This window comes from Mustela nivalis (assembly GCF_964662115.1).
Source record: "Mustela nivalis genome assembly, chromosome: 17".
Taxonomy (NCBI): Eukaryota; Metazoa; Chordata; class Mammalia; order Carnivora; family Mustelidae; genus Mustela; species Mustela nivalis.
In genome coordinates, this window is record NC_139036.1 from 18,458,550 (window position 1) to 18,478,484 (window position 19,935).

The following is a 19,935-nucleotide window of genomic DNA, read 5'->3' on the forward strand; positions in this document are numbered from 1 at the left end:
TCTCCGTGTAAATACATTCAGCCCTGTGGATCCAAACCATGGCAGAAAATGAGCAGCAGCCCACTGTTTTTATTAGCTCCAAATGAATTCGGCAACGGATGCCCCGGCTGACCACGCAGGCCCAACCTGGTCCTGTACTCCCAGGTAGTCCCGTAGAAGGGCACGGAAATTTGCCTTTTCTGACGAGCAATAAAGGGCAATGGTTACAAGTCTGTTCTTTGGGTCAGGTGTCAGGTTTGCATTCTGCCCTGTGAATTATGAGCTCGGTGACCTTGGACAGCTCCTTTATTTCTCTAGGCCTTAGCAGCCTCATCTGTAAAACGAGGAGCTGTCTCCTGGGGCTGTTGAGAAATTAGATCAGTGCTTCTGAATCAGGGTGATTTTGTCTCCCAGGGGACATCTGGCGCGTTCTGGAGACAAGGCAGGGGGAGGGGGTGCCACTGGCTACAGTCCCGTGGGCAGAAGCCAGGATGCCACTAAGTATCCTACAAGGCACAGTCCAGCCCCCCACAATATGAAATCATCCAGTTGAAAAGGTCAAAGCACAGGTTGGAGACGCTCTGGTTTATTTAGATGCTGCGGATAAGACATCCAGCACTGGACCGTGACACTATGCGCTCTCTGTGAAGGCCACCATCACAACCATCGCTGGACCACCACCTCGGCCACCAGCACCCTCACCATCACTGCCATGGCCCATTATTAGCAGCATTGAGATCCCAGGACCCAGCAGAATGCAGGGAGGGGGCATCAAGAAATGCCACTGTACCAAACAGAACTAACAGGTCCTTCCTTGGGGTGGAGGACCGCCATCTTTGGACCTGCCCCTTCAAGCGGCTGAGCTCATCTGAGCAACCTGAAGCAGTCTGGGGCAAGGAGTGGGAGGTGGGTACGGGGAGTACAAGTGGGGCACTCTGGGGAAGGGGTCTGAACAGATGACGATGATGCCTGCTGACACCTCGTTTAACACTGACCACGGGCGCACCTGGGTGGCGTGGTTGGTTAAGCGTCCGACTCTTGAATTCAGCTCAGGTTATGATCTCAGGGTCCCAGGGCTGAGTCCCTGTGTGAGGCTCCCCACTTAGGAGGGAGTCTGCTGTAGAGTTCTTTCTCTCCCTCTGCCCCTTCCCTCACTGGCTCACTATCACTTTCTTTGGAAAATAAAAAAATAAATAAATCTTTTCCAAAAATCCACAAAAACCTTAACTCAATTCTCTCAGAGACCGAAGGAGGTCACGTCGTAACAGAATAATATATCCACCCTCCCCATCATGACTGCAACTACGGAGCGGCGTTTCCCTGGCAGGGAGGAGCAACGTTTCACAGAATTTGCCCTTTGCCTGTGGCCAGTCTTTCCACGTATCTGACCTCTGCACAAAGAACCTCAGAAGGTAGATGGTTCCCAGGCCTTCCACTCCGTTTTGTGGGATATGTCCAGAGGATGTCATTTCCAGGCAGGGCAGAGGCCTGGGGAGCAGCAAGTCCCCCTCCAGCAGGAAGGGAAAGGCCACACTGCCTCTCCAAGAGACCTGTCGGGACCCACTGGTGAGGCCATACGAGGAGCCAACTCCAACGCCCATGTCTCATGGAGCCAGGAGCCAGCCAGCCTGCAGCCGCTGCCGGGACACCACCGTCCACCCGGTCACTTTCCCAGCCCTCCTGACTTCTCACTGCCAACCGCAGGAACTCACTCAGACGAAACGGACCTGAGGTTCATCCCCAGAGAAGTCAGAAGGAGGAGGACCTGGGGTGTCTACGCTTGTATCCAGGCTTGGAGAAAGAGCAGCTCAGGGGACAGGGCCCATAGCAGGTGTGGTCAAGAGCAGGCGAGTGCAACAAGTCTGGGGCTTGGAACGAGGGAAGTCAGAGGAGGCCAGGGAAGGGCTGAGCCGAGAAGCGGGTGCCTGCTGGGGCATGACATGCATTCCATACACACACACACCCTGCCTGCTCTGGGGTCTCAAAGACTAGGACACAAAGGGAACACAAAACATCATACAGGAGAAGTGAAAGGCATGCTTGTTGATTACCTGTTAGAAGAACCACCACCTACTGAATATTTACTTATTTGTCAGGCTTGGTGCCAAGTGCTTTGGCAAATCATGGCAGGGTTTTGTTTTTTATAAGATTTTATTTATCTATTTATTTGACAGACAGTGAGCGAGAGGGTACAGCGGGGGAAGGACAAGGAGACTCCACGCTAAGCACAGAGCCCAATGCAGGGCTTGATCCCACAACCCTGAGTTCATGACCTGTGCCAAAATCAAGAGTCAGATGTACAACCAACTGAGCCACCCAGGCACCCCTCACAGCAGGTTTTAACATGCCCATTTTACAGGTGAGCAAACTGAGGCTCATAAAGACAAATGATTTACCCAACGTCACACATTCATAAGTGACAAAGCCCGGAATTCGAACTTTAAGCCCAAGCTCTTAATTTCAAGAATATCCCAACAGCTCAACACTAAACAGAACTACATGTGTTTTTAAGTCAATCACCCCCACATAAACACACACAGTCTTTTTGCTTTATCCTTTCAGGTAAGTCAGAGATGATGAATAAGATTCCAAATGGGGGAACACTATTTTTTTCAAAAATAAGAAAACAACCCAGTTAAAAAATGGGCACAAGATCTGAACAGACACCTCATCAAAGAAGATACACAAATGGCAAATATTAGCATACGAAAACATGGTTAATATCAAGTCCTTAAGGAATCACAGATTAGGATAACAATGAGATACCTATTAGAAAGGTCAAAAATCCAGAACATTGACAACACCAAATGCTGACAAGGATGCAGAGCAACAGAAACACTCTTCTTTTTTTTTTTTTTTTAAAGATTTTATTTATTTTTTGAGAGGACACACACAAGCCAAGGGAAGAGCAGAGGGAGATGGAGAAGCAGACTCCATCCTGAGTGCAGAGCCTGATGCAGGGCTTGATCTCACAACCTTGAGATCACGACCTGAGCTGAAATCAAGAGTTGGGTGCTTAACTGACTGAGTGACCTGGCACCCCGGGAATCTTACTCACCGCAAAACTGTCCAGTTACTTTGGAAGGCTGTACTTTACAAAACTAAATATACTCTTCAGTTATAATCGTGACCCCACAATTCCACTCCTTGGTATTTACCAAAGAAATGCAAACTTACATCCACACACAAAAGGGCACACTAATGTTTATGCCCGTTTTATTCATTATTGCCAAAACTTGGAGCAACCCACACGTCCTTTGATGGTGAACAGATAAATACGCTGTGGTACATCCATAGAATGAAATAAAATTCAGTAATAAAAATGAGCTTAGCCCATGAAAAGACATGGGGGAAACTTAAAGCATACTGCTAAGTGAAAGCAGCCAGTCTGGAAAGGCTATGCGCTGTATGACTGCAACTCTGTGACATTCTGGAAAAGGCGAAACTATGGAGTCAGTAAAAAGATCAGAGGTGTTGGGGGAGAAAGGAAATGAACTTGTAGAACACAGGATTTTTACGGTAGTGAAACTATTATAGGATACTGAAATGGTGGATGTACTCATGTCTGTCATTATACAACTGTCAAAACCCAAGGTACAACACCAGGAGTGACCCCTAAATGTAAAATACAGGCATATAATTAATAATTATACATCAAGGGATGCCAGGGTGGCTCAGTTGGTTAAGTGACTGCCTTCAGCTCAGGTCATGCTCCCAGAGTCTTGGGATCAAGTCCCACTTCAGGCTCCCAGCTCCATGGGGAGTCTGCTTCTCCCTCTGACCTTCTCCCCTCTCATGCTCTCTCTCTCACTCTCTCTCTCAAATAAATAAATAAAATATTTAAAACAAAATGAAAAATAATAATTATGTATCAATACCAGCTCATCAATTGTAACAACTGTACTACCGCATCAATGCAAGAAGTTAGTAAGAGGGGGGACCTGGGGGCAGGAAGGGGATATGTGTGAACCCTCCCTATGTTTCACACAATTTTTTCCTGTAAACTTAAAACCATTCAAATCAAATGCTAATAGAACAATTTTTTACTTTTCTTCTACAGAGGGAAAAAAAAACATGACTCCCCGGTCTTCATCTGTGGGAAATCTGCTACTAGGATTAAAATTAAGTTGGTAGACCACGTCAGACCCTTCAAAATGTTTTTGTGTCAGTTACGGATCTGCTATCATCCCCGATCACAAACAAGGAAAGAAAGCACGTACTGTTCGTGCCTTTATTCCGCGAATGTCTTCTGTGTCCCCACCACATGGGGACACAGCCCTATCGCAGACGGCTGCCAGGCTGACAGACGCTAGCTCCCAATGCTTTTCCTTCCCCGCCTGTATCACAATTTGAACGTGTGCATTTCTTTGTTTGTTAATCTCTGTAAGATCCTGGGGTGGGGGTGGCTCCGTTTTGTTCGCTGCAAATCCCCAGTGCAGCCGCCCCTGAGCAGGAGGAATCCCGAGTGAACCAGACAAGGACTCCACGAACGCGGGGGCCACACCAAGAACGGCAGAGGCAAGAGCAGGTCTGCTGGGGTCCTCTGCGGCAGCCCCGGAGGGCCTCGGACAGAAGAGTCCGGTGGAGAGCCAGAAAGGAAAAAGCAGGGACTTGGCAGGCATGAGGCCGGCATTCCAGGAAGACAATCTTCCTGGTAGGACTGCCAGAAAGGAAGAGGCCTCTGTGAATTTCAGAGCTGGAAAGTCACTCAGGAGATTGTTACTTAAGATCACAGGCCTTAAGGACACACAGCTCTTGGGTACCAAGTCAGAGCAGGTGAGATCCCAGGACCTCCTAGGAGCCCAGGAAAAGGGCAAAGTGCACCTTGATTCTTGGGCCTTCACCTAAGTGAAGCTAATGATAGAGGAGAGTGAACGTAGACCCCCAAACCCCCGAACCCCCTGCAATCCCCTGCCATCCAAGGTCAGGGAGTGTAGCCAGAAACAGCCAGCTCAAGGATGAACTACCTCTGATGTCAAATCCCCATGCTAGGCCATATATACTCATTATTTTTAAATTAAAATAATTTTTTAAAAATTTTAATTAAAATTAATTTAAAATGAAAACAATCACCTCTGCTGTATCATAACTCCCAGAATCCCCATTATAGCGCTGCTGGATTTCACAGATGTGCCCAGGATGCTGTGGGGGGCTGTACCCCACGCAGACAGTGACTGGCTTCTTCCAAGTTACAGACCCTGTCCAAAGTTTCACCAGAAAGTATACAGAAGCGGGCTCTGCAGCGAACAGCCTGTGTCATTTGGGACCAGCTCAGTTTCCCCACACTCTTTTCCCTCTTTCACACAAAGAAGCAGCTATCCAGGGGCGCCTGGGTGGCTCAGTGGGTTAAAGCCTCTGCCTTCGGCTCAGGTCATGATTCCAGGGTTCTGGGATCAAGTCCTGCATCCGGCTCTCTGCTCAGCGGGGAGATCGCTACCCCATCTCTCTGCCTGCCTCTCTGCCTACTTGTGATCTCTCTCTCTGTGGAATAAATAAATAAAATCTTTAAAAAAAAAAAAGAAGAAGAAGAAGAAGAAGGCAGTCATCCTTTCTCAACAGGTTTTGTCCCAGATGAACTCTGTTTAACTCCAAGTTCCAAACACGGTGCCTGGAACATAGTAGGTCCTCAAGGGGAAAAAGAAAAAAACCCTTGCTTTTAAAACCAAGCTGGTCTCTGAACACCTGGTGAGCTTCTCTGCACTAGAAGGAAGAAATGGGAGAGTTAAATAAGACAACTGGCCCAGATGACCGCAGGCTGAACGAAGCCCTTGCCCAGGGCTATCGGCCACGCTGCCTGGGCCAAGCTGGAGGCCAGGAAAATGCTTGCTTCCTTCTCCTGCAGGAACTCAGTGCTCTGGCCTGGAGAGGAGTTTCCTTCAGCTGTCCCCACCCATTTCCTCCAGAACATTCCATGTTCAGCCAGGACATACCAAGAAGAGGCCACTGGGACCAACTGGGAGGGGTGGCCTGAACCCCTCTTCCAGGCCTCTCTGTGCACACGACCTGCACTTCCGCCTGGCTCCCACTGCCTCCCCACACAGAGACCAAGCCTTGGTTTGTCCACCCTAGACCTGCCTCTCTCTAGATTCTCCAGGCTGCTGGCCAGAAACAGCAGGAGACAGGCTGGGGAGCTGGGCTGCTTGCCCTTAGCCATGGCCCTAGTTTGGCCTCTTATACTCTCTTTACTTAGGTCCCTGACTGGTCAGTCTACCTCTAGTTCTGGTACGTACTACAGGTGAGTCTCTTCAAGGGCCGTCATGAACCACTCCCCTCCTCAAGCACCTTCAATGTCTCCTACTGCCACCTGAATGAAGTTCGGAGACCACACCCAGATTGACAGCTCTCTCCGGCATAACCCAAACCCACCCTCCAGTCCCCACAGGGCTCATAATGAAATGAATTCTACCAAGATCTGAACACACATTTCAGGACCTGGGAGTACAGATTTGCCCTAGCTGGATCTTATTCCTCCACCACCCTCCCCCCACGCCTCCTGACTCTCCCGAAAGCCCTTTCCCTTCCTGGTCTCTGAAGTCCTCTAGCACACTGTCCCCAAACCTCAGGCATCTAGTGCCACTTGCTATCCCCACGCAGCCCCCGCACTAGTCTTTACTTAATATTTTCCTTAACATCCACTCATTCTTTCGCTACTACTTCTTTTCAAGGGAAACTTTGTATCTCCACCTTAACTAGGAAACCATGTCAGGGTGCCTAGTCTGACTCTTGATTTTGGCTCAGGTCATGATCTCAGGGTCATGAGATGGAGCCCTGCGCTGAGTGTGGAGTCGGCTTCGATTCTCTCTCTCCTTCCCCCTCTGACCTTCCCCCTAATTCGTGCACATGTGCACTCTCTCTCTCTAAAATAAATAAATCTTGGGCGCCTGGGTGACTCAGTGGGATAAGCCTCTGCCTTTGGCCCAGGTCATGATCTCAGGGTCCTGGGATGGAGTCCCACATTCAGCTCTCTGCTCAGCGGGGAGCCTGCTTCCCCCACCCCTCTACCTGCCTCTCTGTCTACTTGTGATCTCTCTCTCTGACAAATAAAGAAAATCTTTAAAAAATAAATAAATAAAATAAATAAATCTTTAAAAAAAGAAAGAAAACCATATCATTTGCCATGAACAGATGGCAACTGAAGAAAACAAAGTTATATTCTAATAGACATGAAAATAAATACATAATTCATTAAGTGTTTCAAATGCTCATCTATATAATGTACTTAATATTACTATGTACTTACAATCACACCCCAAGAAATGCTGTCTTGGCGATTTATTTTTGCCTCTCATGGCCCTTGGTTTTTCCGGCTCTGTCGCACAGTTATCTGGGGACCTGTTCTAGGCCTGTCCTGGTTGACCCCAAATGTGAGCACGTTGTGGGCAAAGAGCCTATCGCCTCTTTCCTGGTGCCTATGGACAGCATCATGTGTAATAAAGATATTTTATCAAACCAAATGTTTCAATTAGCTCAAGTCGTATTAATGGGTCCCATTTTCTGCCTCGCCTTGGGCTCACTACTGCTCAACTCTCTACTGAAACACACATCCTCTCTGCCCACCAAATCAATTCCTGTCCACCGGGTCTCTTGGACAATGGTATAGACAGTGACGGTCACAGCAGCACCACCTGCGGCAGTTGGGGGAGACCCCTGCTTTCTCTTCCTCCAGAGCAGCAGGACCTGGGCAACCCAACCCGGAAAAGCAAGTCTCCCATTAACCATTAACCCACACTCTCCGGCCCAGACACACACACCCAGCCCTGGGACTTAGCAGAGTTCTGGGAAAACCCCTGTATGAGCTGAGCCTCTGGTTCCAGGAAATACAAAAGTCCTCTTCCTGTCCCCTCAGAGCCAGAGACCCCAAAACACCTACCAGGAGCCGGAGAGGCTTCGCAGAGGGCGCCTGGCCCTGGTGGCACCCCGGCGGGAGGTGACTCTCCCTCCCACCACGTGTTGTCAGGGGTGACCCCAGAGGAAGATCTGAATCACTCAGACTTAAGTCAATAAGTGGCAGCCGCAGGGAGGCCCCAGCTGGAGCCAAACCAAGGCCTGGATTCTTCCCAGTGGACTGAAGCTGGGACAAAGGCAGCCCACAGCCGGTCTGCTGGTGACCAGTCTCCCTGACAACACAGTCTTTTCTGTGAACAGACTAGGGACACTTCCTATTAGAGGGAGACCTCCTTTGGGAATGTTTATAATCTTTTTATCTTTTTTGTATTATTTTTGTAGTCTGGTTACTTTTATGAATTTCAAGGATTTTTTGTTGTTGTTGTTAGAAAGGGTACCTTTCATGGAAAGGTAGCCAAAATATGCATTCTAGGGGCACCTGCGTGGCTCAGTCAGTGAAGCATCTGGCTTCAGCTCAGGTCATGATCCCAGGGTCCTGGAATCGAGCCCCACATCAGGCTCCCTGCAGGGAGCCTGTGTCTCCCTCTCTCTCTCCTGCTCCCCCTGCTTGTGCTCTATCTCTCTGTCAAATAAATAAAATCTTAAAAAAAATAAATAAATAAAAAACCTCGTTCTAGATAGTGTCATGCATGAGACATCTCATAAGTATGGGTGTATTTCCCCAAGGAAAAGGTAAACTAAGGAACAGATAACTTGACCAATGCCATAAACGGAACAGCCTCCCAAATATAGCTTGAGGAAGACAAGGATACGGAGTGAGCCCCTGTGTAGCCAGGGGCCGTTACATGCTGACACCTGCCTACAGTGGGAAGATGACAAGGATCTCCTTTTTGACCTTTTCATAGTGCAAACAAGTTAACAACAGGAAAAAAGGTTGTCTTGATAAGAAAAAAACACCATGTCTGGCAACCTATCCCTCATGGAGAACAAAAGCAGATGCCACTGAAAGGGATGGTTGGAGAGCATCATGAAGAGGTTCTCAAACTGGGTTCCAAGGAGCCCTGGGGTGTCACACCACCTCTTCAGGGCTGCTGATGGAGAATGGAAGGAATACAGAGTGTGTGTTCCAACCCAACCCAGAGCAACACAGCACTCCTCTGCTCCCTATACTGGACTTTCAGGGAAGGTTTTATTTCAGGAAAGCTCCCATAGCTAACAATGTTGGGGAAAGCTAGTAGGTGACACTGGTGGTATCACGCAGGAGGACGGGACACAGCTGTCTCTGAGTTTGTGGGAATTGGCGGCCACATCCCCAGGTACACTGGGAACCAGCTGGTCCTTCATCCTGAAGGTGGGCAGAGGCTGGCCCAGGCATACATTTCGTCTGTCCAGCATTCCCGTCTTTGCGCATGAGTCTTCCTCCAGGCCAAGGAAAATTATGCCCACAAGTCCTTGGGGGAGGGGTCCGCACAGACACTATATGGCCCCACGTTCCCTCCTCAGGGTGAACGTGACTGGGCCCAACCAGATAGAATATCCCCACCCCTTGAGCACAGTGACTGGCACAGGACTGGGCGGGCCTGTGGGTCCTTCCAGGGTTCTCTCAAGAGTTACTGAGAAACACACTCTTTCCCAGTGAGAGTAAGCTGTGAGGACAATGTTGGCTTGGGATGACCAGTGGCTATCTTGCCACCACAGCCTAAGGATGAAAACAAGCTGAGCTGAGAGATGGAGGTAAATAACCCAGATGGCATCGTCAGTCGCTGGATCCAGCCATGCCTGAATCACCACCCTGATTCCAAGTTGCCGGGTTCACAGAGTCTCCTTTATGTTCAAGCTGGTTTAAGTCAGGTCTTTGTCAGCTGTAATCAAGAGTCCTGAGTAAAGCACCTCTCCAGGAATGAGAAGGAGCGGAAACGTATACAGAAATTTGAGTGAGCTTGACATGAATTAACATGTTGGGCGCCTGGGTGGCTCAGTGGGTTAAGCCGCTGCCTTCGGCTCAGGTCATGATCTCGGGGTCCTGGGATCGAGTCCCGCATCGGGCTCTCTGCTTGGCAGGGAGCCTGCTTCCCTCTCTCTCTCTCTCTGCCTGCCTCTCCATCTACTTGTGATTTCTCTCTGTCAAATAAATAAATAAAAAAAAAATTAAAAAAAAAAAAAAAAAAAAAACATGTTAACATGTTAACAGAAATGTCCTAGAAAGGAGCTTCCTGCTCCAGAGATCACCGGCCCCTGTGGAGGGCTGTGCCAGCAGCAATCTAGCCTGGAGATACCAGGGCAGTGGCTGCTTCCCCTCAAAATGCCCAGGCTTCATTCCCAGGCCTACTTGGGCCCTTTGCAGCAGCCGCATGCCCAGAGGAAGCCCTGCACCCCACTGTGGGCTTCTTCCCTGGCCCCTGGATGGTGTGGCAGCCTCCCCATTTGTCCCCACAACTGAACTGCCCCCTCGGGATCCACCCAAGCCACTACGGGAGGTTCACCCACTCTGCATGCCCCAGGGCTATGTGAGGCTGTCCCAGGTCTTCCCAGACTCTGGCTTACCTGCCAGGCCCAACAGCCCCAGATTTGCCAGGGCAACCAGACTAGTGCAGCTAGAACAAACGGCAAGGAAGTAAGTCTTGCGTGCTGACTTGAGAACCTTCCACACTAACATGTGGGGCGTGTGTGCCCCCTCTGGCCTCTCTCAATCCAGCATCATCCTGCAATGTGGGAATCCCAAGCAAAAAGGCCCCCGTCACTGCTGTGTCCCCACCCTCTTTAGTCAAAACCTCACCGAACAGGCTTGAGCATGAAAGTAGGAACCCAACTGTTTCATGAATCCAGAGGTAAGATGTGCAAGAAGGAGGCTGAAAGGGACAAAGTGAGTGACTCGTATATGAAAGAGGGTAAGGTGATACTTAATATAAATAGGAAATAAAAGTTCTTTATGTAAGTGACTGAAAAACACCTTAAAAAGAAGAAGAGGGGGAAATCAGTAAAATAAATCTGTTCCTGGAAAATAAAGGCATTTAAAAAAAGCCGTGTGCAAGAGAACATGCTACAGGGGTGCCTGGGTGGCTCCGTGGGTTAAGCCTCTGTTTTCGGCTCAGATCATGATCTCAGGGTCCTGGGATGGAGCCCTGCGTCAGGCTCTCTGCTCGGTGGGAAGCCTGCTTCTCCCTCTCTCTCTGCCTGCCTCTCTGCCTAGTTGTGATCTCTGCCTCTGTCAAATAAATAAATAAATACATTTTTTAAAAATGCTACAAATATGATCAGTACATATTCCATTTTAAAACTGGAAATGTGGGGTGGGGAAGCCAGGTGGCTCAGTCATTAGGCATCTGCCTTTGGCTCAGGTCATGATCCCGGGGTCCTGGGACTGAGTCCCGAGTTGGGCTCCCTGCTCAGCGGGGAGTCTGCTTCTCTGTTTCTCTCTACCACCCCCCGCCCCTGGCTCATGCTCTCTCTCACGCACTCTTTCTCGCAAATGAAAAAAATTTTTTTTAAATCTTTAAAAGCAATAGATAAGATAAAATTGGATGTGTGGGCAGAAGCGTTATGCAGTGAACTAGAGGCACAAAGCGCCTCCAGAGAGTGGGGCCAGGCCAGCAGGGGCGGCAGGCATGACCAGGGCTACGTTGGGGTCTGGAGAGCCAGAGCCTGCCTAGGGGGGGTTCCCCAAGGATTGACAGGCACAGCAGAAGCAGGATGTAAAGACTGAGGAGCAAAGGCTCCCTCCACTATTCCTGCATCCACTTGGGTTTGATCTTTCCTGCCCTCCTCCCCTCTGCCCCTGCCTGCCTGAGGTTCCTCCCCCACCCCATCCCTGCTCCACCCACAAACCTGCTGCCCTCCCCTCTGCTGCCCAGTCGCCTTTGCGCATTGCTCCAGCAGCTAGCTCCCCACCCCCGCCACTGCCCTTACAGCACCCCAAAGTAATCCTGGCCCTTCCCTCCTCCAGCGCTGCCTCTGTGCCTCAGCTCCCTGCCCCCAGGGCCTTGGATGACCCTTCCCTCCACCTCATCCTTGTAGCCTCAGCCAGTGGGGCTACACCCAGAAGCCTTCCTTGATCTCCTTGCCCCCTCGGACACTGTCCCCACCCCCCTCAGGGCTGGGCATTGGCTCCCTTATGCCGGTTCACCGGAAAAGCCTGCACCTGCTTCACCTTTGTGCTTTCACTCATTCGCGCCACAGATATGCACCAGGCACCTATGATGTATCAAGCCTATGCTGGCATAGGAGGGGCGTGAGCAAGACACACCCCGTCCCTGGCTTGGAGCTCGTGTCTTGGAGGGCAACAGAGTCACCAAACAAATCAGTGCAAATAAATGCATCGGTACCAGCTGTGATGGGGGCTGAGAGAAAAGTGCACGGTTCCTGAGCTCCAAAGTAGAGGAAGTCGAGGAGGGCATCTCGGAGGTGGTGAGGGCCCCAGAAGGGAGAGGACGGTGGGCCAGGCACACTTTGCTAAACACCTGGGGAACGAGTGAGTGGCTAGAGTGAGTCAGGAACTGCTGGTGTGTCCGTGTCCTTGCAAATGCATTTATCCCCTCTTCTTACCCCGACAGGTCACTGGTACCCAGAGGGCTTTCGCAGCAAACAGATCTTCGGTGCACACAGGACAGGCCCACCTCTGTCACATCTCGGCAGCACTCAGCAAGAGCATGTGGCTCTCCGCTCACGGCTCTCTTGTGGCTCCCAACACGGCCAACACGCCCGGTGCGGGCACAGCCCTGGTAATGGATGCCCAGAGGACATGCTAGAAGGATGGCAAGGTTCTGTCTGGCCTCTGCAGGCAAGGGCCACCACCGGTCAGTGACATCTGCCCACGGGAGCAGGAGTACGCCACCATGTCCCATATTTTCTGTACCATTTGCGGTCCCATAGAGGACCACACAGGCAAGAAATTTCCTGTAGATCTAATGGCCTGGAGTAGCCCCCCGTGACTGGTATCCTATTCCTTATGGACCACATGGACCGTGCGAATAATACTGTTTTCCTGCTTTGACCACTCACAAGTTCAGAGCTAACTTTGTGGTTCAGAGGCAGCCGACTGTGCACAGCTCTCTGGCTTGAGTGTGTATTCTCTCTCCCTGGTTCTGACCTTCTGGTTAATCTACATTTTTCCTGATCTTGCTTTTGCAGGTTTCTATTTAATTACATACACACAGACACAAACATATGTACCTAAGTATACAGAACACACCCTCTTCTAGATCTGACACATATAACACCTATTTTATGTTTCTGTTGCAAAGACACATTTCTACATGTTGTCTATATTCCAGATCTAGAGAGAAAGCTACATTCCCGTGGGCATCTGGATTCCTTCGTGGAGCCAGATGGAGGCCTACAGGGAGAGATGGGCAGAAGACGGGGAAAACAAGGAAGAACAAAAGCATTCAGATCACCCCCACGCCCTGCTGTGAACAGAGTCTGGGATTAGAGAGGAGAGGCTGGGCCTTTAGTCCCAGCTCGGGCCAGCAGTAAGGGAAGTACAGGAGAAAAACGACTCTCACCACTGCGCCCCTCGCCGGGCAACATGAGGTTTTACCAACTACTGAATGCATATAAAACAATCTGTCCTACTTACTTTGTTCAGTTGTAACAGAGACTAAATGGAGAGGTTCCTGACTGCTAATCAGCGCTAAGCCCCCAGCTTATGCCACCGGCATCATTATCAGCACTGGAAAGAATATTCTGGGCAACCAGCATCCAGCCATGAGCAAGAAAACGCCACACTGCACGGCTTCCTACAAATGCTGGAGGCATTTAACAAGAGTTGAGCCTTTGGAGCCGACATCTGTATGCAGAGTCCTTCCTTGTCCCTCCCTTCCCTCCACCCCAGTGTCTGAGAACAGCGCCTCACTGAAGGACTTCAAGTCCCTGCTTCGCACAGCCAGAGAAAAAGCACCGTGCAGATCAATCACACTCCTTGGGGCTGGAACTGGCAGCTGCCACCTCCCCCTGGTGCCAAGGACCAGGGCTCCAGGCCCCATGCACCACCTGCAGGCCAGGTAAAGAGCATGAGCGAAGGCTGGAAACCATGGGGCAGTGTGAGGTCACCGGCAGCCGACACCCACGCACACCTCCCACCGGACGTCACATGCACTTCCTCTGGCCTCCCGTCTGCAATCAGAGGCCCATTTACTCCACAACCACCAGGGTTTGGAGGTACCCTAATTCAGTGCCACGGAGTTTCAAGTAACAGGTGAAAACGAGACAGTGACAATTACCGGGGAACGGTTAGGTCTTTCTTTACTGTGGGAACGGACAGAATTCACAAAGGTGGTAAGACGAATTCTAAATTCTGGAACGTTCCCGGCCCAGCCAGAGGCTGAAAGTAAAGGCCAAAAAGCGTAGGGGAGATGGACAATCAAGAATGAATCTGCAGAGGCACCTGGGTGGCTCAGTGGGTTGAGCCTCTGCCTTCAGCTCGTGATCTCAGGGTCCTGGGATCGAGCCCCACATCGGTCTCTCTGCTCAGCAGGGAGCCTGCTTCCCCCTCTCTCTCTGCCTGCCTCTCTGCCTACTTGTGATCTTTCTCTCTGTCAAATAAATAAATAAAATCTTTAAAAAAAAAAAAAAAGAATGAATCTGCAAACCAGGTCAAGTGACAGAAGAAGGTCTCGTGTAGATTATCCCTGGGGATGCACTCTGCCGTAAAAGAACCTGGCCTTTATCTGATGACCCTTCCCCTCCTCCACCTTACCACTGCTGCCCAACTGTCTTCTGGGGTGGGGGCGCTATAGAAGCCCAGCATTTACACCGTGACCAGCCTCCTCAGGCCCAATGGACCCTCTGGGGGGTGCGTCCCGAGCAAGCAGGGATGTTGAAATCCTTCCCCTTGAAAATCTGGGAAATGAGCTGAGTCTCAACTGCTTTCTGGAAGAGTAAGCTGTAAACCCAGGAGCTGGTGGAGGGCCCACTTTCCCCATGTGGGTACCCAGGAAAGAAAACGATCGTGTGCGGTGGGAAACAAGAGGCCACATGAGGCTGAAGCAAACACTAGTCAGAGAGAGGGCTGCTGTGTTTCCCTTGGGTCCATGGGCTTGATTCAGCCCTTCCAGCGGCCTGAGCTTCCATGAGATACTCCAGTGACCTGGCAAGAAATTCCCATTTTTGTTCAATGGCTACTGCTTGCAACCACCTAGCCCTTGTTAGCCGGATGAATATGAGGTCCGTTCCTGACCACACGTTAAGCCAGGAGATCTCAGCCAGTCTCTGGACTGATGAAGAACACCCAGGGGGGTTCCAATCGTGGCCGGGGAGGTCTGGCTCCATCTAGTGGGGAGAACCTTGAACAATAACCTCCCTGAAATGCAGAGGCCTCCCCAAAACCACCGATGACACTCTCCAATCCATTCTCCTCCAAGGTCACAGAGAGCTCTTCAAAATGCAACCCAAAATGGAACTCTCTAGGTCCATCCTCCAGGAGCCTCCTACTGCTCTGAAAATAAAACCAAAATCCTCCCTGCTAGCCCACCCCCTCCCAGCACTCACTCCCCATTTTCCCTCCCCTCAGCAACCTCCCAACAACCACTAATCCCCTTGTTTTCTCTATGAATTTGCATATTCTGGACTTTTCATATAAATGGTAACAGGTGGCCTTTTCTACTCTTTCGTTTATCTGTGCTCCAATCTTTATTATTTCTTTCCTTCTGCTCACTTTGGATTTCGTTTCTTCTTCCAGTTCCTGAAGGTGGAAGATTATTAATTTGAGGTCTTTCTCCTTTATTAATACAGGTACTTTTGGTTTTTTTTAAGATTTATTTATTTATGTATTTGACAGACAGAGATTACAAGTAGACGGACAGGCAGGCAGAGAGAGAGGAGGAAGCAGGCTCCCTGCTGAGCGGAGAGCCTGATGCAGCACTCAATCCCAGGACCCGGAGATCGTGACCTGAGCTAAAGGCAGAGGCTTTAACCCACTGAGCCACCCAGGCACCCCAATACAGGCACTTTTAACATAAATTTCCTCCTAAGCACGGATTCAGCTGCATCCCAGAACTTTGGACATGTCGTATTTTCATTTTCTTATATCTCGAAGTATTTTTGAATCTCTCTCATGACTTCTTGGACCCATTGGCTAGATAGCCATGCTTACTTTCCATCTGTTTGTGAACTTCCCAAATTCCCTTTTGTTACTGATTTCTAATTTCATTCCACTGTATGCAGAGAACATACTTTGAAGGATTTTGATCCTTTGAAATTTAAGGAAGCTTATTTCAGGATACAGTTATCTCCTGGAGCAAACTCTATGAGCCCTTGAGAAGAACGTGGACTCTGCTTCTGTTGGGAGGCGTGCTGTGTAGACATCTGTCAGTCTTAGCTGGTTGACAGGGTTGTTCAAGCCCTGTGTTCCCTTGCGGGTCTGGTCTGCCCCAGTCCATCTACTACTTTGGAACCTTGAAGGTTCCAACTATGACTGTTGAATTGTCTGCTTCTCCCCTCATCTCTGCTAGTCTTCGCTTTGAGTATTTCAGGGGTCCCTTGTTAGGTGCATATATAATTGACATGTTTTCCTGATCAGTTAACAGTTACAAAATGTCTTGTTTGTCTCTCGTCACTATTTCTGTCTTTTTTTTTTTTTTTAAAGATTTTATTTATTCATCAGAGGGGGGGGCGGGAGAGCGAGCACAGGCAGACAGAATGGCAGGCAGAGGCAGAGGGAGAAGCAGGCTCCCTGCCGAGCAAGGAGCCCGATGCGGGACTCGATCCCAGGACGCTGGGATCATGACCTGAGATGAAAGCAGCTGCTTAACCAACTGAGCCACCCAGGCACCCGTCACTATTTCTGTCTTAAACATTTTTTCTGCTATCAGCGTGGCCATCTCAGCTCGCTCATAGTTACTGCTAATGTAGTATATCTTCTTCTACTCCCTTACTTTCCACTGACATGTATCTTTAAATCTAAAGTGTGTTTCTCGTAGACAGTATAGAGTTGGGTTTATCCATCCTGTTAATCCCTGTCTTTTATTGGACTTTTTAGTCCATTTGCACTTAATGCAATTATGGATAAGATTTATGCCATTTTGCTATTTGTTTTCTCTATGTCATGTCTTTTTATTCCTACATTCTTCCATGACTGCTTTCTTTTATGTTAAATAGGGATTTTCCAGCATACCATTTTAGTTCTCTTTTACCACATATTTTTAAATTATTTTCTTAGTGGTAGTCCTGGAGATAACAATTAACATTTTAACTTAAAATGATCTAGCTCTGATTAACAGCAAATCAATTTCAATCAACATACGAAGACTCCACCATGATAGAGCTCTGTCTCCTCCCCCTTCCTTTGTGCTGTTATTGCTATGCAAACTACATCTCTTAAGGTTATCACCCTGTCAACACAGTTTTATAACTATTGCTTTATGCAGATAAAAGAAAGGAATTCAAAAAAAATACATCTATAGCTTTAAAGGTGCTCCTGATATCTTCATGTGGATTTGAGTTCCTGTCTGGTGTCCTTCATTTCAGCCTGAAGGACTCTCATTAGTATTTCTTGTAGGGCATGGCTGACAGCAACAAATTCAGTTTTGATTTGTCTGACATGTCTTAATTTCTCTTTCACTTCTGAAGGATAGATTTGATTCTGGATGTAGAATTCTTAGTTGACAGTCTTTTTTGTGTTAGCGCGCTTTGTCACCCCACTGCCTCCTGGTTTTCATGGTCTCTGATGAGAAGTCAGCCGTAAGTCTTATCAGGGATCCTTTGCCAGATTAAGTCTTGCCCTTCATTTCTGAGCTCAACCATCTCCTCCTCCCTGGACTAGGTCAGGCCCTTTTGCACATGCCCCCCAGCACTCTTTACTTCTCTTTTGTAGGGATGATTACAACTGTAATTAAACAATTAACAACAGAAGTAGCTCTTGAGTGCATTCACACGTGTGTGTGTGTGTCTCACTAGAAGTTCCATAAGGCAAGAACCAGGACTGTTTTGTTCACTGCTCTATCCCCAGAGGCAGCACAGTGACAGCACACTGTAGTCTTTCAAAAAAATATTTAGAGTGAATGAATGAAAGTCATCTCAAGGTAGACTGAGTTACTGGGGTCAATTCTTTACTTCCAGTCATTGAATAAGATAGCCACACTCTGCCATGGCCTTGTGGTGGGCAGTGTACTTCCCTGTCCCTTGGCTTGGGACTGAACACATGGCCTGGGACTGGCTGATGGGATGTTGGCGGATATGATGTGAGAGAAGGCTTGAAATGTGCTTGTGCCCCTGAGCTCGCTCTCTTGTACTCCTGCCTGTCACCATGACACAAACATACCTTGATGGTCACTGGTGCAAATGATCAGACACATGGAACACACCTAAACCCAACTCCCAGCGTGAAGTCAACAAATCCCACTGAGCGCAGCCTAGGTCAGCCAGACCCCACCCAAACCAAAGACCCATGATGAGGAATAACCACTTACTGACATATGCTGGTGGGTTTTGGGTGGTTTGTTATGCGGCAATATTGTGGCGAGAGATGACTGAGACATATGTCTTGGCAAGTTTTGAGGAACACAAGGAAGTCCTGGGGAAGGTCTTCCATCTGGTCCTTCATATGGCCCACGACTGGGTCCAAACTGATTCTATGGTAGACCCACCTCCCTCCTCCAGACTTACAGAATAAACACTCTAGAATTCTACAGTCCCACACCTGGGATAATGATCCCGAGTGGCAGCCTTCTGGCTGCTGGAGAAGCCCAAAGTGGATTAGGTACCTGCACAGTACCAGGCACACAGTGGAGGTTAATGGGAGCTCATCTTTGTCCTCCTCCAACCACCCTCTCACCAACACCCAACACGGCCTGAGAGTGCGTCTTCACAGCCAGAAAAATCTGGGTTTCTCTGCAGTGGATTTGGGGTGGGCGTTCCCAGTTACTGATCCTTCTTGGGGCCTCCACTGATTCCCCCAAACTCAGGTAAAGAGGAGTGGGCAGAGACATGGGCAGGCAGAGCCTATGCCTTACATTGTTACCCTGATTCAAGGTATAATCTAAGGTTATACTCATCCATTCAAAATGTATAACTGTCTCTTTCAAGGAGGGCTTGAGGCAGCTTGGGGACTAAACACAATAACAAATATACTTAGGGATCAAAGAAAACAGAGGCCAGGCAGAGAGCAGAAAGAGGAGATGCCACCAGAAATCTGAAGATTAAACTGAGAGACACATCGAACTCACTGAGCTCACAGCTCCACAGAAAGGGAGCAGGTACGTGGGTTCCAGAATTTGATATAGCACTGATGTCTGAGTATGAACCCCACTAGCAGGCGGATCCAAGGCCCAGAGGACACCCCATAGGCCAAACCAAGAACTCGTTACTAGCAATAAGAATCACACTCACCCACATACCAAGCATCGTTCTAAATGCTTTGTCCAAGACTTCTCATTTCATCCTCACGACAGCAACACAGGGACTCATTGTTTCCATTTTATAGATGAGGCAACTGAGGTCGAGAGGCAAAGCAACTTTTCAAGGTCACAGAGGAGTGCTAGAGGCAGGATGAAACCTCTAAGTCTGAACCCAGAGCCCCTTGCCCCTTACCCAGGAAGCAATCCAGCTTCTGCGCTGCTCATGCTAGGTCCCCACCGCATCCTACAGACGCGGGGCACTTCTGGCTCTGGGCCAGCTACAGGCCACCCTCCTCTCTGCTGAAGCCTCACTCCCTCAGCTTCCGAAGCTCTACCAACCTGCTGGCCTCGCCTAAGTGTCAGAACCCTACAACTGCCCATGAGCCTCCTGCGGATAACCCGCCCCCCGCCAGCCTCTGGGGCACTTTACCTTCCCACCCCCACTAACCCTGCCACCCCAGCACACAGCCCTCCTCGCCGCCCAGCCCTCCTCCGAGCGCAGCGGCTCCCAAGCTATCTCAACGTGCTGGCCATCCCACATGCCTGCCCTAGACTCCAACACTAACGCCCTAGGAGCCCATGTTCTTCATCAGTCCGCAGAGCTCAGCCCTCAGAGTGATGTCAGGGAGGCTGCTCCAGGGCAGGGACCTGTGGCGGCAAACCCTCAAACCCTAAGTAGCTCCTCAACCCATGCTCCAGACAGGCCTGCGCAAAGTGAGGTCCGTCCCTAACTGAATTCTGGCAGCTCCCTTGGCTTGTCCTCTCCTCGAGGACCCCAGAG

At 49.5% G+C, this 19,935-nt stretch overlaps 1 protein-coding gene across 11 annotated transcripts in view; it reads right to left on the reverse strand.

Moving 5' to 3' along the window:
• RPH3AL (rabphilin 3A like (without C2 domains)) overlaps positions 1-19,935 on the reverse strand; it is a 169,452-nt gene that overhangs the window by 106,804 nt on the left and 42,713 nt on the right. For 5 of the 11 annotated variants that reach the window (XM_082707186.1, XM_082707185.1, XM_082707173.1 and 2 more), the window contains exon 1: positions 7,850-8,000. The exons of 5 other annotated variants lie outside the window; for them this stretch is intronic. The gene's annotated coding sequence lies outside the window, so the exon portion shown is untranslated. Of the gene's footprint in view, positions 1-7,849; positions 8,001-19,935 lie in introns of those variants that run through there. One more of the 11 variants, XM_082707175.1, reaches the window with a different exon arrangement.